Here is a 21,191-nt window from a genome sequence, read left to right as displayed (position 1 = left end):
GAGAAACAATGAAATCTGGCCATGTGTAGCAACATGGATGGATCTTGAGGGTGTTATGCTGAGCGAAATAAGTCAGGCAGAGAAGGACAAATATCATATGTTTGCACGTATAGGAGGATTAGGAGGAACTTAACAGAGGACCAAGGGGGAGAAGAATGGGGGAAATGGTGGGGGAAAGGGAGAGAGGCAAACCTTGAGAGAGTCTTGAATGCTGACAAAAAATGAGAACTGATGGATGGAGGGGGGAGGGGGGATGGCCATGGAGGAGGGCACTTGTGGGGATGAGCACTGGGTATTATGTGGAAACTAATTTGACAATAAACTGTTTGTAAAAAATAATAATAATAAAAGAAAATATTTGTGTAAATAATGTGATTAAATTTGGCAAATCCTGTGACCAACAAATGTACACTATTACTTGAGATAAAGTATGTTTACAAGCTAATATGGCAGGTTCCACTATTAATTTCTGTATTTATAAATTTCTGTGGTTACTTTTTGTAATCAGAAAATACAGTGTAAAATCCAGACATTTTATATTTAAAGTCTTATCTGACCACATTAGGCTGTTTATCTTATCTAAGAACGAATGTTTATTAAAACCTCTAAGCATTTTATACCTACTCAGAGAATCATTATAACATGTATTAAGAATACTTATTATTAGTTAGTAAAATCATTACCATTTAGACAAGAGAGCTGAAAGAGACATATTACCTTAACTCTCTGTGTGACGCCATCGTGGCGTCCAAAGCAGTGGATCCAAAGCGGTGGATCAGTGTCACATTTTATGTTTTAAACTTCATATTATATTAGCTCCAATCAATGAAGTCGATCAGTTTTGTTCCACCTTGAAATGAAATAAAATCTATGAAAGAAAAGATCAATTAGAAAAGTTCCTTAGAGGATATTGAACTGCTATAGGACAAATTATACATTCAGAGTTAATAATCACTTCTTCATAGGACCACCTAATCAACTTTATTGACTGTTAAATCGAATTGACTAATTTCCATAGCTGATGTGACTTCAAGGAAATGCATCTTTGAAGAACAATCATAAAGCCTAGATTAAAAAAGCAGAGCATTCAGGAATATTAGGGCAGGTCTGAAAAACTGACATACCCACACAGAAGTACACATACACATCACCTCCAAATTGAGATTCTTGTTTTGTTCACTATGCTTATTTCATTATAGATCACTTTAACACAAGAGTTTCATGGTTATGAATTCCCACAGATATATTTCATTAAAATAACTAGTTGATAATGCAAAGATTTAAATCAGAGACTGTTAGGGTTGGGTAAGTGAGCTAGCGGAGGAAGGAGACCTTGAGGAATTGGTAACAACTAGTTAAGTCTGAATTAGAAAAGAAAAAGTAAATATAAGATCCCTTAAATAATTGTAAAACAGTCCATTAAGTACTTATTTGAGAAGGAAGAGAAGCCAATGGAGGATTAAAATATAGCGAGAACAGTGCTTCTTAAATATGGTCCATGAAATAGCAGCATTGACGTTACCTGGGAATTTGTGAGAAATCCAAATTCGTGCACTCCATCCTAAATCTATGGGAACCGAATCTGAGAGGGAGATACAGAAATCTGTTCAAATGAGTATTACAGATGATGCTGGTCTACTTAAGAATTTGAAAATCTCTGACATAAAGAGTACAATTAATGTATCTGTGCATGGAGTTCAACATGCTACTCAGCAAAATATTGCAATTTAGAGTCATTTATTTGCTGCTTTTTAATTTACTTTCATTCAGATACTATCTCAACTTACATGACTTTTATGGATATCTGTCCCTGCTAAGCAGTCTAAAGAGAACTGATATATAGGGGCGCCTGGGTGGCTTAGTCGGTTAAGCGTCCGACTTTCGCTTAGGTCATGATCTCGCGGTTCGTGGGTTCGAGCCCCGCGTCGGGCTCTGTGCTGACTGCCAGCTCAGAGCCTGGAGCCTGTTTCAGTCTGTGACTCCCTCTCTCTCTGACCCTCCCCTGCTCACGCTGTCTCTCTCTCTCTCCTAGAAATAAAAAAAAAAAAAAAAAGTTATATATATATAAACTATTGATTTCCAAAACAGATACAACTGATATATAAATCAAGATTTTGTTATAAGAATAGAAAAGATGCCAGGTATTTTATTAAAATGGGATTTACAGGGGAAATCTGTTGCTTTCAAAACTATTGCAAAGGAACTGGGAAGAGATCTCATACGTAACAAGATCTCATAAGTAAACGAGGACAATCTGAAAGTGTAGAAGTCATGGGAAGTTACGTTCAGTGACCTGACTGCCTGCATCACTTAAGTGATTCAGTGAAGATGTCCAGGAAGCCACTGTAAACATAGTTTCTTCCATTTTCCCACTTAACTATGTCTGCCCGTGTAGAACAATAGCTTTTGCTTTCCTTCCAATTTCCAAACCTAACATATATGCTTTTGATTTGGAATCTTTCAGTCAAGGGAGTCTGGGAAATGTTGTTTCTAGGTTTCCAGGTCTTCCTACACAGCAAGATATCAGAGGGGCAAGGGTAGCTTTTCCTACAAAAGAAAGCATCCTGCACACTCAGCTTGTCCCTTTGGATGCTATGCTTTCAAACACCCTTCTACACACATTAAGGTACAGAAACAATAATAACCAAAAACATGCTTCCATTTTGTATGGTACAAGTATCCCTGTACAATGAATAGATAATTACCCTTTTCCTCAAAAGGATAGGCACAAAATCTATCAATCACTAGGGCTACCTGTGGGTGCCCAGGAGAATCTTCTGTCTTCCAGACATGCATCCTTTACCCTAGAGCATTCTTACTGTTTCATGAAAATCAAGATTAATCACCACAGCCACTGGTTATGTTTCAGCGGCATCAGGAACTCCAAATGGCCAGATGACATGAAAAAATCTAAATAGGAAGGAGGTAATCTCACTGTCTAGGTTGGTGGAACCATTGTTGTGTTTCATAGTGGAAGCACTATTAATCTCAGAGGAAATAATATTTCTACATCATAAGAGGATAAAATTGAGACAATTAAGAAAGATAGTTGAGACTATAATTAGAAATAGTAGGGAAAGAGCATTCTGCTAACACCTCTTAGTTCTTACATCTGTGTTCTGAGACCAAAACAAGCACTGTATTTTAGTCACAAGTTCTAGGTGCACAGTCCTCTTTTATAGATTAGTGCCTGAGCATGTAAATACTATTTCCTGGTTGGCAGCATAACTGATGAAACGCCCAGAGTTCGAGAGACCCCCAAAAACAGACCACCAGAGACCAGAGTCAAAGCCAATCGGCAAGGGTTGTTTATTTGCAGGTTCCAACCCGGACCTCTGCGCACTCGTTGCCAGTGACGCTGAGAGGCCCTGAACAAAGCCTTTGCAGCCTTTTTATAGACAGGAGTAAACAAGTCGTGGGGAGGGACAGGAGATCTCTATGGTTACAGGTTTGTCATTGGTTTATATTTAAATATGAACATATATCATATTTGATTGGTTCCCGCTATCAGTTTTTTGGCGGGATCCAATTACAACATTTAGGATACCTTTGAATTTAGCCAATCATAGAGCGAGTCTAGAGTCTTGTTCGGCGACTAACAGGTTAACTTCTCTCTCCTTAGGCCCTTCCTTCAGTAAGGCGGAGGGTGGCTGCTGGCCTTTCCTGATTAGGTGTTGCCAAGGTAGTGTGGTGGAGTGATGTGGTGGCCAGTTTCTTCGGCCTTGGGCAGTGTGCAGCTGCCTGATAGTTCCGGGGAGGCTGAAACTCAAGCCTTAAGCAATGGTACAGAAGCGGAAGGAGCTAGTTTGTATCTGCAGTTTCCAGCCTTGACTCAGACTATAGGAATGTTTCTATTTTTTCTTTTTGATTAGCTGAACTGAGGGCGGTCTGAGGATGGCTTTAGCCTTGAACAGTCTGAGGCTTTTCCTGGGACGGGGACTGGGTCTACGTGCAGCCCGAGGTTTCTCTTAATGGAGGACTTAATTTTTGGCTCTTCACTGACATTTCAATATTCTAATACAACTCTTTCTAGATGAAATGTATATACTAAGACTACTAACTGTCATGAGGTGTTCCTTACCTCTTTTGCTATAAAAGAATTGATTTGTCAAAGTGATGTTGTGTGAGGGAGCAGACAATGAATAGGATAGTCACTAAATCCAGTTATAAAAAAGTAAACAGAAGCATCAGAACCAAGAAAAGTGAGATTAATTTGTTTATTATTATGTTTAATTCACTTTTCCAAGAGCAAATTACTGTTCTGTCAATTTTGGAAGAGACTTAATGTAACCAGCTCGCCACTAGTTAGCCAGCTTATTCTCTCGTGGAGAAGTGGCATATAAGTGGATCAGCTCAGAAAAGCTGATAGATATCATGGCTAGTTATGACTTAATGAACAAGTACAGTAGGGCTGAGAAAACAAGGTGCCAACCACATAATGGCATATTTGGTATTCCTGATGGTGAAGGTTCTCTTTTACAGTGGGCTAACTTGGCGTACATTCAGATAAAACATTAAATATGCTCTCAATATCTATGTTACTATTGACATAAAACTGTCACAGAGCTCCAAGTCAATAAGTTCATGACCATACATCAAACAATTACTATCTATAACACAGTGCATATTTTACTTCGGGTCATATTCTATACCAAGGAAGGTGAGTAGCAAAATCCACACTAACATTCTTATCATTAGGATGGCTTTCCCCCCAATTTTCGGACACAACTACATAAGAATGGGGTTACAGTGTAGCATCAGATCTCTTCCATTAGTGCCAGAGTCTTCTAAAAACCAAGACTGAGAGATGTGATTTCCCCCCCCCTCAAATTTCTTTGGGAATCTTTCTAAGGCCAGGAGAGAGGTTTGATGGAGAAATCTAAATAAATTGCAAATATCTCCCTAGTAACTGAAGTCACTGTCAAGAACTGTAAAAATTCTGAGATTTTAAACTACTTACAAGCTAACAAGTTAGGCTGGTATGGTTTCACAGATGCTGGTGGCTGGCAGGAGATTCTTGAGTCAAAGTACAGTTTACTAATGGGAATAGAAATAGCTGGAGTACCAGCATTTCTCACCAACCTGCAAAGCACAGATTTCTATAGGTAAAGAGAGTGAGATGACACCAGCATCTGCACTGAGTTGCATTATAAGACAGAAACCTTGAACTTAGGATATCTGGATCTTTTGTAATGCTCTGAATATGTCTTTGTTCTCGAGGAATATGTCATATTTATTACACTAAAGTCATTTGCTATGACGAGTGTAATCAAAGTACTTGGAGATGTCAGATAATTTGTATATAGAAGATATGTGAAACACTATGACTCAATAATAAGTAGACAAACAACTCAGTTAAAATATGTTTTGAAGACATACTTCACGAAATGTATAGAAGTATCATACGAGCACATAAAAGTATGATCATTACCACTAATCATCAAGAAAATGCCAATTAAACTGCACTAAGTTAACACTACACCCAACAAGATATATAATATTTAAAAGACTAGGGCACCTGGGTGGCTCAGTTGGTTAAGCATTGGACTTTAGATTTTGGCTCAGGTCATGATCTCATATTTCATGAGATCTCATATTTCATGAGCCCCATGTTGGGCTCTGCACTGACAGAGTGGAGCCACTTAGGGATTCTGTCTCTTCCTGTTGCTCTGTCCTTCCCCTGCTCACACATGCTCTACCTGTCTCTATCAAAATAAATAAATAAACTTTACAAAATTTAAAAAAATAAATGACTACCTACTTAGGATATGGCAAAGATATGGAATAATTTTTTCCTCATTCATTGCTGGTGAAATTGAGAAAATATGCAACCACTTTGGGAAGATATATGGGAGTTACTTACAAATGTAAGTTTCTTAATATACAAAACATCAGAGCCACTCTCAGATGTTTGTATTATACCTTACTTTTTAAATTTTCTTCATTCTACTAAGAGAACATAAGCTCTGTAACAAATATTCAAATTAAATCTCTAAATTAGTGGTTTCCTATTCTGACTGCATTTATATCTGGATATTTAACTATTTAACTATATAATTAAACTATATTATTGACTATGTATATATATATTATTCTATGTATATACATATATTACTAATTATATAATGAACTATCTGGACATTGTTTTTTAAATACCTTTACCATTTACATCACACACACACATACACACACACACACACACACACACACACACAAACACACGTCAGTCCCTAAGCATCACTCCACAGAAATCTTGCCGGAATGTCTAGGGGTAAGCTTGGGTATCACTACTTTAGATGAAACAAAGCACATAAGAGATCAAAACTATGTCAGCTACTATTATAAGAAGTAGTATTCCCACTTGATCTAACTGCTTGAAGGAACAATTAAATAGCAATATGAACTCTTTGAGGCATATTTTGTAAGTAAATCTTAAAATCATTGGTATTAAATATCATAAAGACCAAAGTCAGAAATGATTACTATCAACAAAATATTAAAAATATCACAAATAAAAAATATTATCATTGGTTTTAAAACTGAGTCCCATCACTGACCAGCTGTCTATCCTTGAGAAACTTAATTTAAAAATCCATTTCATGTAAAAATAAAACAAAACAAACAACTGCTTCCTAAGAATATTCTGGGGATTGCCATATAATAAGCATGAGTCATTTAGAAGAGCACTTGGCATCTAGGCAATTCATACTTACACTCATTAATGGTATTAGTAGTAATAGTTGTAGTCTTTTATTACCATCTCCCTTCCACTATCAAGACACAGAATGTGGCATCATGGTTCTGCTGTATTGGGTCTATTTTGCTTTTAATTCAGATTCTTCTAGCAGACATATTCCACAAGAGAATTAAATCGATTTTCTATTAATATTATTTTTTTAAATAAGATGATTAGATAGCCTGGTAAAGCAATGAGAACATATAGTTAGTTGTGAGAAGTAAATAGGAACTAACTGGTAAATGAAGATACTAATTATTAATACACTTGAGAAAGAAAAGTTTACTGAGTTTTGTCTTGATCTTACAAAATTAGAATGTTCGTTTCATTTTTCTCCCATGATGGTATCTTGCATTTTAGAGCACCTGTATTTCACATCTTTTTTCAGCTGTATGACAGTGGCCTGCATCACAACTCCCATCAGTGATTTTTGAGTGAAAGGCTGAAATATAAGCTTGTGTGTGTGTGTGTGTGTGTGTGTGTGTGTGTGTGTGTGTGTGAATGCATGTATTTGTGCGTGTGCATGTCCCAAATTAGTTATTATGGACAATTATATCTAGCAGTTGTGCTTAACTTAAGATGAAAAGGTATTAGATATTTACTTTAAAAGCTATAGGCAAAACAACTATCCAACTGCTACACAAATCATAGGCCTTGTATTTCTCTCAATACTGTTTTTATTTTCCTTTTTTGTGTGTGGTATGTTAAGCTGTTCACTCATGTGGTCAGAACAATAAGAAAAATGAGTTGTAATGGATAAAATGTTTTTCAGACCATATATATTACCAACTTTCATTTGCCCCCACTGAAATTTAGATTATGAGTAGCAGTTAAATTTCCAAGCTGATGTTTGCAATCTAAGTTAGAATGATCCTTGGAAATATATGTGAGAAAATGCTTTCTCCCTCTCACAGACCCCACATCAGATAATGGTTGCTCCAGCCACCAAATTTCCAAAAGCTGGTATTATTTCTTATTGTAGTCCCTTCCTTCTTTTTGTCCAATGTCTAATCTTCCCCCAAATCACAAAATTCTAATAAGTTTTCTTCTCTAATAATTTTCATATCAGTCACCTCCTCTATAACACCATTGCACTACAGAGATTCAAATCCTCATTATTTCTTAGCTGGATTCCTAGAGGAGACTGCTAAGTCTTTCCACATCATTAGCCTTGAATCTTTCAATTTATCTCACTGACCAGCTGACAAAATAATCTTCATAAAATGTATCACGCTTCTGATTTCAATGTTTTTATAACTGTAGCATCACATGTAAAGATTTACAGTATTTTTCTTCCCAATTAGAGATCTCTAAAATATCCCTGCTTCATGATGATAATTGATATTTTTGTGGCCTCTGCTGTAATTAAATTTGGCCTTGGAGACCATGGACAGTACACAGAATGCCACAAACATGTTAGAAATAGGGTTGCGACCTTGCACTAGTATCTTCTATATTACTTATTATATGTCTGTAGAAACTGCCCATTCAAAAGCAAGGTGAAACACATTCATACAAAATCTTGCTGCCTGCTTCTATCCATCCCTCCCAAGCTGTACCTGATTCTTAGGTCCCTAAAATCTTTTCCCAAGACTCCTGCAGATGTTGCCTTAGGAGATCAGGGAAATTTCAGGTACAGACTTTTAGGCTATGGTATGGATGCCAGTTTAAAAGAGATGAAAACTCACTATAGGGATTTGGTCAGAAGTATGGTGTATTCAAAACAAATAGATCAGTTAGAAGTCTAGGTAAGAAGTACTAGGTAAGAAGTAATATGGTTAGGGTAATGACAAAGGGAAGGAAAAGTGTTTGGATAGAGATTATAAATATTAATGTTTTAGCCAAAATAATTTAATTATGCTATGTATAGGATGAGAGCACAGAGGAGGCAAACTCACTGAAGGTTTTTGGCTGAAACTGCATTGAAAAAAATGAGGGAACACTGTGGGAACAACATATTTTTTTGGAACAAAACTAAAAACAAAGAATTGGGTTTTGGTTGTTTCAATTTGTGATACTAATTAGAATTCCAAGAATGCAATTTCAGACGGCAGTTAGATAGGCGCCTCTAATATATAGATATTGAATTAACCTCCAAATCTGTGTCTTAACAACAGATTATTTATTAAATCACAGTTCAGTACTTGTATGATTCTCCAAGAAATGGCACTGTGTTCTTACCTACTGTCATTTTGTGTTGTCATCTTAATTTTTTGTTTTTAAATTTGAGTATAGTTGACACACAACTATATGTTGTGCTATGTTAGTTGCAGGTACACAACATAATGATTCAATGACTCTACACATCATGCCATGTTCATCACAAGTGTAGCTGCCATCTGCCACTATGCAGTGCTATTGCAATGTCATTGAGTATATTCCTTATATTCCTGCACATTGTATTCCTATGACTTACTCATTTCCTAACTGTATCTCCCAATCTCCTTCACCCATTTTGCCCATTTTGCTCCTCCATCATTCCCCTCCCCTCTGGCAATTATCAGTTTGTTTGCTGTATTTATAGGTCTGATTCTTCTTTTTGTTTGTTTTACTTTGGATTCCACATAATTGAAATCATATGGTACTTGTCTTTATCTGAAATATTTCACATAGCTTAATACCCTTTAAATCCACCGATGTTGTTGCACATGGCAAGATTTCATTCCATCCTTTGTTGTAGCTGAGTAATAATATTCCATTGTGTATATACACCATATGTACTTTATCCATTCATCTATCAGTGAGTAATTGGGCTGCTTCCATAATTTGCATACTGTAAAGAATCCAATTAAAATTTAAGCATAAGACCTGAATAGACCTTTTTTCCAAAGAAGACATACAGATGGACAATAGAGTCATGAAAACATGCTCAATATCCCAAATCATGAGGAACATGCAAATATAAACCAAAACACGATATCTCTTTATTCCTGTCAGAATGCTAGAATCAAAAAGACAAAAAAATAACAAGTGTTGGCAAGGATCTGGAGAAAAAGGAACCTTCATGGACTATTAGTGGGAATGTAAATTGGTATAGCCACTGTGGAAAGCAGTACTGGAAGTTCTCCAAAAAACTAAAAATGGGAATACCATATGATCCAATAATTCCACTACTGGGTATTTACTTAAAGAAAATGAACACACCAATTTGAAAAGATATACATACCCATATGTTTACTGCAGCATTATTTACAGTATAGCCAAGACATGGAAGCAGTCCAAGCACCCATAGATAGATCGATCGATCGATAGATAGATACATGATAGATAAGGAAGATGTGTGATGCTATCATCTCAAACACATGGTCTGGGTAGCCACCACAGCAGGCAATAGTGAATATAGAAAAGCATGTAAGAATCATTATGTCTAGGCCTGTAGAACTAAATATACTTTTTCCTAGGTAATACTGACCAGAACATAGTCATCTGACATGAAACTAAATGCAGAATAAAACTGAGAAATGTTTTTAGCCTATATATTCATGGATAACAAATGGCCAATAAACACATGGCAATCTTGGACTAGAATTTTTGAAGAATCTCTTTACAAGATTATACTACATTATAGTTAAATGGTTCTTATTTACTCTCTGTTGACACAGGGACACTTTCGGGCACAGGTATTTAATCCCATAGAAAATTAGACAGGGATATCTCACACCATAAGAAGACAAAAAGGGAATATAGGAAAAATAATCTTGTGCTATAATAACAGGGCAAATGGGCAGGAATATCTTGTGCTAATAGGGGACTTTAGGCAGAAGCGATTTTATTATAAATTGTTGTGTTCTTCTAATTGGGGGAATCAATTGTGTCAAATCCACAAGCCAGGATGACTTCTGAGAAGTGACAATTGGATTCAACATTTAGAGGTTAATTGCTGCTTTAGAGAAATGATGGAGTCCAAGGCCTGTTCAGAGTCATTCAAAAGAATAAGAATATAGCTGTAAAAATGAACAATGAGTCAATAGTTGAAGGAGATGGAGAGTTCTAAGAGATTTCATTTTTTCCCCTTTTGTGTGTGTTTATGGGTATGTACATGTGTACTTTTCACCTCCAAGAGGTATTTCGTAACTGAAAATGTGTGCCTCTTAATCTCCTTCACCTATTTCTTCTATTCCCCCCATCCCCCTCCCCTCTGGCAATCTCTAGTCTAGTTTGTTCTCCATGAGAGTTTTTCTCTTTTCTGTTGTCATTTGTTTTGCTTTTTATATTTTGCATATAAGGGAAATCATGGTATTCATCTTTCTCAGACTTAATTCACTTAGCATAATATCTTCAGATCCATCTGTGTTGTCGCAAATGGCAAGAGCTCATTCTTTTTTCAATGGATGAGTAATATTCAATTGTGTATGTATTCCACATCTTCTTTATCCATTGATCATTAATGGACAGGGATTTGCTTTTTCTTCTTCTCTTGTTTTTTCAAGCACTGGCTTGTACCATGACAAGACTGATTTACTAAAGATGAAACAATCATGGAGATTTGAACAGGACAGGAATAATTGCATATATAATGTGATCAAATAATCAAACATGCATTGAATCCAGTACACAGGAGCACCTTGCCTTCCGCAGGACAACAAATGATTCATCATTCAGTCAAGAGGCAAGGAAGCTAAGAATTTTAGCAGTTTTGTTTGTTTGAGTTTGGCATCATTTTTATCCAAAAACCTCTGGAGTTGAAATACTAGACCAGAGGAAATGTACTAAAAAGTCATGCATGCAGGCTAGGATGTGGGACACTTGGGTACCATGGAAGTGTTACAACTGATACTATCAAGCTAGGGTTTCACCATGGAATAATGGGTAAGTAGATAAGAGGAAAAGGTATTTGGGGATGAGTTCAAGGATTTGAGGATGCATAATCTGTGTAACTACATCAAATATAAGTTTATTTAGTTTTATTTTTCTCAGAGTAAATTTCCTCCCAGAAAATAAGGAGTCTTTCATAAAAATAGAACAAAGTGGTCAACTAGGACCCCTGAAGTATAACCATCACCTGAGATATTGCAAAATCTTGTTTAATGACCCTGAAGAAAATATTCCTGCTGTTCTGTCTCATAATAAAGATAGAAAATCCAAATTTAGCTAAATTAAAACTAAAATTCAGCTTAATATGCTTGATATCCTAATTCTTTCTGTCAATTTATCCTTGGTAATTATATCAGAATTAAACATAAAAATTAATTCATTACTCTTGTTCTCAATGCATGAATATCAATCAATCAGAAAGGCAAAGAGTGGAAGCAATAAGAAAATCTAAGATGAAAATTTTAAACTGAATAGGATTAAAGAATGATGGCTTACAAGTGTCAATTTACAACAAAGTTTTCTTTTTTAATGAATATTAATTTGACTCCAAACCTCACATTTTATTAAATTATTTTTTTAAATTTTGTCAATACATATACATAGGTTTTGTTTTATTAGAAGAAACACAATGTCATTTTTAAAACACACTTAATGAAGAAATAAGTGTTAACAGCAATTTATAAACTAATGTGTATATTAAAACACTGCTCAGGAAATATTAAGAAGTGAGCAAGTAGAAGTCCAAAATTTGTTATATAATTGAGTCTTTTTTACACTGCATTTTTCATATTATAGGAAGGAGGAGGGAGGTGGGAAAGTAGAAATTAAAAGAAAAATATGTAAGCATAATTGTCTCAGTTGCAGGAGAAATGATGGTACAGTGCAGTACACATTTAAAATCAAAGAGGAAAAAAACCCTAAACTCACTGCTTTCCTGATACTTTTCTTTCCGGAGTTGTGCCAAATGTCATTATTAAGGGTGACTATTTACATATAGTGGCATAACATGGTAAGCTTAAAGGTTAAAGTCAGTAGTAGAAGGAACTTCATTAAAAAAGGCCACATTTTAGAAATAGGAACACCTTTTTACAAGTAATGTTAAATGGGAAATTAAGGCAATGACCCAAATAATTAAAATAAAACAAACCCTATGAATCTGAGAGAAAAATAGCACTTTAAGGCTTAAATCATCACAAATTACTGTCTACATTTATCAAATTAATGGGGTAATTGCTCGGCATGCACTTTAAATAGGCAACATATCTTCCAACTGAAGTCATATCTATATGCAGACACTGATTTACTGACTTGTGTTTTATTCCTTCCAAATGTCTCAGCGATTGATTTCTCTTAATAAAATAAGCTAATTTTGATATTAAAGCACTAAAAACTTGATAACTGGTCTATGTTAAGTAGTTGTGTTTATTTTCACTTTTTGAAATCCATACATTATAAAGGGTCAGACAAATATTGAACTTGTATGGTAGCAAAGGTTGAAACAAAATTTTATTCATTCACTATCTAACATATGTAAATTGGAAGCACATGATTCCTAGAGTCTGTCTACCTATTATTTCTTAAAATCTTTTTAAATCCCATGCAGTCAGAGCCCACAATCTCACATATGTCACAACCATCAAATGTCAGTCAGCGGCTGTGCTCTGGCAGCATGTATAGCTTTCTGTTCCAACTGTGTCTTTTGTTCTTTTCTTTTCCTCTATCCTTTTTTCCCTTTCTGTCTAGTTCTTTCTTTTCCCCTGTGCCACAGAAGAACAATGGAAAATAGGAAATCACAAAGAATGTAAGAAACATTTACTAAAAACGGGATACTATCTTGCAATGTTGAGTGTCTAAGCCCAAACAAAGCTATTTACAACTATTTAAAAAAATAAAGTTCAAATTTTAAATAATATGGTAAGTTAGCAATAAATATTACAATAAAAGGAATTCTGCAAGAACTAACCATTGTAGAAAGAAACTAAAAACATTTTTAATTATGAGAATGGGTCTGGCTGTTGCCTGAGTCTGAGACAGGAGCACAGATAAGAACCAGAGTGGAACCTGGAAAGGATTTTGATGACATTTTGCAACATTTTGCAGTAGTGGTTGTTACACTTGTGACACTAATTGAACATGTCTGGGAGATAAAATTCTTAAGGTCCCTCAAACTCTACAAGGAAGCATGAGCAAGGGTCACATTCCTCTCGAGGCACACAAAGTAGCACTGAGGGAAAGGCATAAAGTTTAGGACTTGAGTAGTTAAATATATCCCTTCTACCAGACAGATTGAATCAGAGAGAATTAGAGTCATAGAAATACTAAAGACCTTAATTGTAGATTTAGTAACTTGATAAATACCAGCATTATGTAAGGGATACTGGTGACCTGTAGTGAGGTGAGATGATTAAGTATGGAAATCTAAGAGACAGGACAGGTCAATTCCAAGTACAGCATGCAATTTGTCCACCCTCAAATACTTATCAAATGACACTGAAAGGGCTTATGTGACCTTTACCTTAAATACCACTGAAGAGTATAGGAGCATACAATACACCTGTTATTCTAGATAAAAGATGTCCATTGGATATTGCAGGTAAGGATACCTCAGATGAAGGTAACAAAGATGAAAAATTAAAGTTTCAGGGTCAGTATCCTTTAAGTCTAAAATTAAGAGATGGGGAAAAATGTTTTCAAATAAAAATTAAAATAACACTCATATGAGAACAGATCAGAGACAAATCTACCAGTGCAAAGTGTATATGCACAAATTTTTTGAGTTAAAAATGAATTTACTGGAAATCACTAGATATTTGCCTAGTTTGCTAAATAATGTTGCATCCAGTCCTGAAATGTTATTGGAGAAACTGAAATCCTTCTGCTTTGGCAAGGAACAGTAACATCTGTGCAGCTCAAAGGGAACATTACTAATTGAGTCCTTTTCCACTTAAAAGGTACAATTTGGCCACACCCACCCAAAGATTTGTACATTCCTATTATATATTATTTCTGTAGCTCATTATTGGGATAAGTAAATGGGGACCAGTCACACTGGTGGGCATTTCAAAGTTCACAATGAAGGACAATAGGGATATAAAAAAGACAGTATGGACTTATCTGTAGTCATTTTTATAAATCTATCGATGCTTTCTGGGGACTGTTAGATGGGAGAAGGGTTGGGAATTCCCTCTTGCCTTCATTCTCCATCTTTTATATCCCAACTTTGAGTATTGTGAGCCTTAATTTTGATTCAAATTATTATACATTTCATAAGAATAAAGTGGACAATAATTGATGTGCAAAGTTCATGCAAACATATTCAATTTTACTATATAGACAAAATTTGTGAAAAGATATGAATTTTAATATTGAAGGATAGCTTATCAGTGGGCAGATAATACAAAAGTTACTTAATCTTCAGAATTGAGGTGACTGCTTGGATTTTGGAATGTTTTCAAATTCCCAGTCTTAATGAATGGATAAATTTGAACCCTTGAAATAATGTGTTTTTTAAATATCTCCAAAGTTATTCATATTTACACTATATAGAGTGAAATGGTGGTCTAAAAGAGTTATTGTCCCAAAAAACTGAGTCATGAAAACACTCATTTTATAGCCTCTGTTAAATCTTACTGCTAAATAAGTGAAATTCATCAAGGAACAAAGCAGACAAACCTTTTGTTCCCATGGGACTCAGGGTTTAGTGGCATGTTTGCATATGATGAAAGAAGAAATATACTGCCTAGCTACATTTAATTCGAATAACGGTCATAATGGTCATAGTCTAGTCCAAGGGAAGTATAAAATTTTCACGTTTTTTTGTTTCTCAGTTCATATGTGGCATTTACATAAAGAGTATTCAAATCTTCAGTGTACGGTTTCATATATCTTCATGTAATTCCCCTGACACCTTCCATCAAATGGCAGAATAGTCTAGCAGTTCAGAATCCTATCTGATGGATTCTTAATGGCACCAGCAATGCTCCTGGTGAAGATAATGGCTATTTTTTTTTACCTGTTTTTTTAATTGAAATTTTAGTTAACATACAGTGCAATATTGGTTTCAGGAATAGAATTCAGTGATTTATCACTTACATACAACACCCAATGCTCATCACAAATGCCCTTCTTAGTACCTATCACCCGAAAAGCCCATCTTCCACCTTTCTCCTTCATCAATCCTGTTTATTCTCTGTCATTAAGAATCTCTTAGGGCTTGAGGGGCACCTGTGTGGCTCAGTTAGCTGAGCAACCAACTCTTCATTTCAACTCAAGTCATGATCTCAGGGTCATGGGATAGAGCTTGCACTGTGTTCTGTGTTGGGCAGGCGAGGAGCCTACTTAGCCTTCTCTCCCTCCCTCTCTCTCTCTGTCCCTCCCCCATGCACGTGCTCATGTGCAAACTCTCCCTCAAAATAAATAAATAAACTTTAAAAAAAAAGTCTCTTGTAGTTTGTTTTCCTCTTACTTCTCCCCACCTTCCCCTGTATTTTCCTCTTGTTTCTGATAATGACTATTTTAATTTCTATCAGCAGAGATTAGTTTTGACTGATCTGGAATTTCTTACATTTTTCATTCCACTTTGTATCTCTGTTTTCTGTGTAGCTATTTTTCTACTTTTTGCTATGTTGTATTCAATTGTATAAATACAGAAACATTTATTTCTCCATTCTTTGGGATCAGGTTTAGTTTTGTAGCACTGTATATAAAACTTCAAAGAAATGTGAATATGTCTTTTGGTGGGCTTAGGTGCTTCACTCATATCTGTTAGGTGTTCCCTTATGAAAAATCCAGGGTCACAGGTCATGAGAATATTTAATGCTAAACCGGTGTCTGGTATGATTGCACTAATTTACAATCTTGCCAGCATTGTCTAAAAGCACAGCTATTCAACATTCACTTCAACATTTTCCACGCTCTCATCAAAAGTTGGAATTTTCTGTCCTTTGAATTTTAATTATTCTGGTATTGTGTAGTGTATCTCATGTTGGTTCTAATTTGTATTTTGCTAAAGAAAAGTTATGCTGAAGATAAGTGTTTATGTTTATTGATCATTGAAATCGTATTTTTGTGAATGCCTTTTTCTTTCTCATTTTATTACCTTTGTCTTTTTTTCAGGTACATTATGGTGTTTTAAATATATTCTACACAGCATCAGATATATGTATTAGAAAAAAACGCAAGTATTTTTCAGAAAGGGATAATAATATTCATGGCTTGTTTTCATTCTCTTAATTGCATATTTTTATGAACAGAAGTTCTTGACTGTAATCCATTTGGTTAATTTTATCTTTCATAGGTAATACTTTTTAGATTCTAGTTAAGAAAATTTTATTACAAGTTACCACAAGTTTATAAAGATATCCTTTACATTTATTTCCATAAGCCTTATTGCCTTACATATCAGCTTTGGTTTTACCAAACATCTGAAATTAGTTTTTGTGTGCAGGAAGTTAAAAAATAAAGGTTTATAGTTTTCAGTCAAGGATAGCCAATATATCCAGTGCAAGTTATTGAAAAGATTATATGTTCCCAACTGAAATGAAATGGTAATTATTGTAAATTAGGTGATCATATTTTCAAATTTCTCTGTTCCATTGGTTTATTTGGCTATCCTTGCATCCATAATTACATTGTTTTAGTTATTATAGCTTCATTATTTGTTAGCAAGTCTGGTCATGTAAATTCTACAAATTTGTTCATATTTAAGATTAACCTTTACCTTTTAGAATCAGTATGTCAAACATTACACTAAAAAAAAAATCTTGGGTTTCCTGGGTGGCTCAGTTGGTTAAGCGTCCAAGTTTGGTTCAGGTCACAATCTTGTGGTCTGTGTGTTCAAGCCCCACATCTGACTCTGTGCTGACAGCTCAGAATTTGGAGCCTGGTTCTGATTCTGTGTCTCCCTCTCTCTCTGCCTCTCCCCCACTTTTGCTGTCTCCGTCTCTCTCTCAAAAAATGAATAAACATTAAAAGGGGTTTAAATTTTTTTTTTTTAATCTTTACTGGAATTATTTTCCAAAACTAGACAGACAAGCCAGATTGAACTCTGTTCAGAATGGGTTTTAAGCCTTGTTCAGACTTTGTATGTCTGTATTTCCCCCTTATTGTTAAGAGATAGTTCATACAAGAGGTGCCCATTTTGTGTTTCTGTTGAATATCTGAGATATTTACCAGGTTCTTTATAGCTTCATGTGGTCTGGATCCTATCCTCTGGCTTCTATGTAGCTCATGGCTGCTGAATATTTTGTTTTGCTTTAGCGTCCCCACACCTTCTTTCTATTGGAATTCTTGGTGTCTCAGCATATGCATACTTTACATGTAAGCTAATTTTTGAAGAGGAGCGAACTGCCATAATTTGAGGTTAATTTCATCAAAGGTTCTCCCTCTCCATAATTTTACCTTATAGATCTAGCTGCTTTGGCTATCATGAATTTGAATATCAGTTTCTGCAACTCATTTCTCTTTCTTGCATCTCAAGTCTCTCCCCTTTCTAGATTTTTCCGTCTTCATGCAGGCATACATGGATATCCTTTATAATGAAATATATACACACAACCACATGCTTATACATACATGCACTCATGCAAAAACATCCTTCTTCACATTCCTCTGCAGATATTTACGCATTTTCCTATTTCTTTCATCTAAATCTCTTTGAAAGAACTTTAGTTATTGTCCCCAGTTTATCACCTCTTTTCTCTTCTTACTGACTCTATGTCATACCATGTCACTCATATTGTTCTTTTCAAGATCTATAATGACCCTTATATTGCCAAATTTCATGGTTGTTAGTCTATCAAAACTTTTATCAGCTTGTCAACATAATTTGATGCAATTTTCTATTTTCCCTAATAATAAAAAAAGAGAAATGTTGCTTTCTATATCACATTGATCTCATGTATATTTAATTTTTTTAATTCACTGAGTGGTACATTGACTGTAAAGAATAGACTAAAAAGAGCTATGTGAGGTGCCTATTACAGTAATCCATAAGTGACTTAAAGTCTGGGACATAGGTGATAGAGAAGTGTAGAAATAAATGTATAGAATGAAGACCTATTTCTAAGTAGAGTGGAAATTAAAAAAAAATAACACTCCATGGGATGGTGAGGGAAAGTGAGGGAAAGGGAATGTCTCTAAATGGCTTAATTTTTAGCTCTGGCAAGTGGTCATAACTGCCACACTGTGAATATGACTGGGTACAACTGACCAAAATGGATGATTTGGAAAGTAGCAGATCTGGAAAAAATTAAAATTTCTCATTTAAGTTTACCAAGTAGCAGTTAGGATACACAAGTCTCATGGTAAACATATGAATACTTAAGACATCAATTTGAGAGTCATTGAAATATAATGTGACCCATAAGAAAGTACCTATGGAAAGAACGTAGATAGAAAAGAAAAAGGGAAAGAGGGTTGAGCCTCTGCTTTTCCCAATATTTATGAGTAGAACTCAGAAGGTGAAACAGTTACTGAATTCATCCAAACTCTACATGTACTAGCCTCTGGATCTGAGATTTCATCCTCAGAAAGTACTGAGTCACCTGTGGACTGGAGTATTAAAACATACTGATCTTGATCTGGACAGATCATTGGGAAGAGAGGACTAGGCTCAAGGTCTTGCCCAACATTGTAGGGCAAGAGAAATTACTTTGCCTTAAAGTATACAGAATCTCAATTTTCCACTTAATTCTGTTCTTCCAGCATCTTATCTATTAGCTCCACCCTGCCTCACCTTGGCCACACTGGTACTCATGTTGGAGTTGATGAAAAAAATTAAAAAGGCTGGGGGAAAAAAAAACCTTCCTCAAATGATGAAACCTTATAACACATTTTAATGAGTGGCTGGTCTATGACCTTTGTTTCCCTGTATCATCTGCTGAAAACAAAACTTTGTCTTTATTTCTATGTTTGTGTCAGCCCATTTACACTCCTTTTCTAGGCAGCAAGAATAGCAGGAGATGACGTTCTCATATCCCCTAAAACTAGAAGTACAAGAGAAACTATTAAAAAGTGAAAGTATTGGGTTTTCTCACCTTTTAATTAAAAAAAAAATGGGCATAAGAAGAAGACAACATCCACAACAAGATTGGGCTAGGGCGGGGCAAGCAATCAGTCACGGGGATGAAGAAAGATTTTCCTGGTTGGAAGAGATACATGTGCAAGAGGAAATTAAAAACAAAACAAAAGAAGACAAACAAACAACAAAACATACTCTCTACCAAGCTCTATAAAGAGAAACGTGAAGAACAAATGGATCACAGACCTGGGTCTGTTGTGTTGGAGAAAGGAATCAACACCTCTAGATTGCTAAAATATTTTTGGGGAGGATGGGGATGCCATGAAAGTTTACTGCTGACCTCTGGCCACAAGCAGAGCTTCCCCCAACTCTCTGATCCCCTGTAGCTCTCTGAGGTGACACAATCCCATGTGCCTATGAAGACACAAGCCCTTTCTGGATACAAACATCAATTTAGTTTGGAGGTTACAAACCCTGTCATGCCTCCTTCTCCACATTCTGTGACTGTGCCACTCACTCTTGACAGGGCAGGTCATTTTCTGCAGGACTGTAGACACGAGAGCCAACTGTTATATTTAATGTCTGCCCACAAGTGAATAAAGTACTTGATATGGAGACTGGAAATGAGGAGCTGGCTAACTACACATCATACCCGAATACTCTGAACCAACTTAGTCAACACATTATGGGGGAAACCATCTCTATATCATGTGGAAATGAGTGAATGCATTTAAACATGGACATCCTGAACACCAAAGTAAGTCTAAAAGGAATCTTTGAGGAAAAAGGCCTTCTGGCAAGGAAATTCAAGATTCTTATACTCTTGGCTTTAGAGTTCATTTTGGAAGTTAAAAGGAATATAATTTTAAAACATTCAAATGTTATTGATAAATATTAACTTTTTACATTAACTTTTATTGCATGCACTAAATGGTAGGATTAAGGTCTTAAATCAACATTTTCTGTTTTTATTATTTTCAGATGAGATATTCAGATATGAAGATAACTCATAGCATTTTAGATCCTTACAACCTAATTAAAAACCGAGAAGAAAACTGAATTAACATCAGTGTTTCTTTGCAAATGGGAAATTAAAGCTAACTTAGTAACAATTATCTCTGGGCATTGTGACCAATGGCATCAGGCAAAACTATATTACTTTAACAATTTAAGATTATTAGCAGGCTCTAGTTTTATAAAGGTAGAAAACAAACGAAGACAATGTCTCCTGAGCTGATTGTGATTGCTTCTACCTTAGCTCCTTTCCTGCTGATTTTCAACTCCTCTATTCTACAATACATTAAATTTGGTTGTTAATGCATGTTAATTTAGATAAAAGTAATTTGTATTCTATATATATTTGTATTCTATATATGCTCAGCTGTCACAGGAAAGTAATATTAATGTGCTTGTCAGTATTTGTGTGTGTATATATATGTGTGTGTGCATGTGTGTGTGTGTTTCAAATTTTTTTTAAAAGAAATAAAATAAGCACTGATAAAGAGAGCAAGGGAAGGGACAATCTGGGGATTTTAAGAGCAAATAAAATATTTCAAGAGCATATGAACTATATTCTGGATCAATAATGGTGGGAGATTGACTACACTGTATCAGAAATAG

General features: G+C 35.3%; 2 pseudogenes; one reads left to right on the top strand and one right to left on the bottom strand.

The window, feature by feature from the left end:
- LOC120242961 overlaps positions 1-19,307 on the bottom strand; it is a 65,287-nt pseudogene extending 45,980 nt beyond the window's left edge.
- Positions 19,308-19,403: 96 nt separating this feature from the next.
- Positions 19,404-20,295, top strand: LOC120242960 (annotated as a pseudogene).
- The last annotated feature ends 896 nt before the right edge of the window (positions 20,296-21,191 follow it).

The sequence above is a fragment of the Hyaena hyaena genome, unplaced genomic scaffold (genome assembly GCF_003009895.1).
Source record: "Hyaena hyaena isolate Hyena2069 unplaced genomic scaffold, ASM300989v1 scaffold_323, whole genome shotgun sequence".
In the NCBI taxonomy this organism is placed as follows: Eukaryota; Metazoa; Chordata; class Mammalia; order Carnivora; family Hyaenidae; genus Hyaena; species Hyaena hyaena.
The sequence above is the reverse complement of the archived record's forward strand: the minus strand, read 5'-3'. Positions and strand labels throughout refer to the sequence as shown.